Below are 1,665 nucleotides of genomic sequence, written 5' to 3' on the forward strand. Positions count from 1 at the left end.
AATTGTGAATCAGGTTAAGTTATCATTCGATAATGATAAGTTGATTTTCCACATTTGAGTTACTTAAAGTGATGTCCCGAAAACGGAAGGTTTTAAAAAGGAAACAGAGATTTGAAAAGGAGACAATTTTTATATATCACCAATTCAAAAAAAAAATTACCCATTTTTCTGCAATGTTTTTTAGAAGTATTTTTCGGGGGGTTACAACATGGTATCAGAGCGGCTCTTTCCTATTCGGCCTGGGCATGGCCTTACATGCTTTCTTGTGTGACTTTGTGTGATAGTTATTTGTTTGAGTATGATTATTTGATTGTCGTTGGAGTTCAACGACGGAGTTTTGGTGTGAAAAATATCTCACCTAATTTATATGTGTGGTTAATAAGATGGCTGGAAGAGGAACCGCAAACCTAGACTTCATGGCGGCAACGACCGTGTGTAAATGCTAATTTACACCAGCTGAATCAGCAACAGCATCAGGCTCAGTCGTCTCAAGGGTCGACTCAGTATAAGGGGCTGGACGAGTTCTGTCGTCGTCAACCCCCAAGATTTGAAGGAGGATTTGCACCTGAGGCTGCAAATGAATGGATCCAAGAGCCGGAGAAAATCTCCCGGGCACTCATGTGTACCGATGAACAGAAGGTTACCTATGCTACTTACATGTTGAGTAAGGAAGCAGATAACTGGTGGGAGTTCACCAAGAGACAGATGGTGCATGAGCACCAGGTGGTCAACTGGACCACATTCAAGGACAAGTTTCTGCAGGAGTATTTCCCTACTGATATGAAGACGAAGAAGGAAATGGAATTCCTGAAGCTTCAACAAGGAAGTTTGTCGGTAGGAGAGTATGCCCCCAAGTTCGAGGAATTGGCGAGCTATGCCCCACATTACAATGAGATTGGGAACAAGAGGTCAACGTGCGCTAAGTTCAAGGATAGACTTAAGCCCGACCTGAAGGTGATGTTTGTTCACCAACAGATACCAGACTTTGCAACTCTGGTCAACAAGTGCAGGCTCTACGAGGAGAGTGTCAGAGCGAGGAATGCAACACTGAAAAGTGTGGTATCACCTCCAACATTTGTTAGTCCACAGAGGAGTGGTGGACAAGGGTTTGGAAGGGCAATGCCCTTCAACCGCAATCAAAGGTCTTCTGCGTCTTCTTCAGGAAGTCATCAGAGAGCTCTCATTCTTATAACAACTGAGGCTTCAGACCAGGAAACAACAACAACCATAGCAATAACCGCAACAACAGCCACAACAACAACAACAACAGCAGGATGAGTTCGTCTGTCGGGAACTACAATCAGACTGTGACACCAGTGTGTCCCAAATGCAAGGGAAGGCACATTGGTAACACCTGTGTGACCTGTTTTCATTGCAATGAGGTAGGACGCTACAAGACTTCATGCTCAAAGCTAAAGAGGGAAGCAGTGAACTCAGTGTAGGCAGCACGACCCAGGGCTCAGGGCAGAGTGTTCACGATGAGCGGGGCAGAGATCGGGGCTAACGAAGATCTCATTCAAGGTACGTGCAACGTAAACGAGATTCCTTTATCTGTATTGTTTGATTCGGGTGCGACTCATTCCTTTATTGTTGTTGATGTTGTCACCCGTTTAGCTTTACTTGTCGTGTCGTTACCTTATGATTTGCTTGTATCCACACCCACTA

The sequence above is a fragment of the Lupinus angustifolius genome, chromosome LG07 (genome assembly GCF_001865875.1).
Source record: "Lupinus angustifolius cultivar Tanjil chromosome LG07, LupAngTanjil_v1.0, whole genome shotgun sequence".
In the NCBI taxonomy this organism is placed as follows: domain Eukaryota; kingdom Viridiplantae; phylum Streptophyta; class Magnoliopsida; order Fabales; family Fabaceae; genus Lupinus; species Lupinus angustifolius.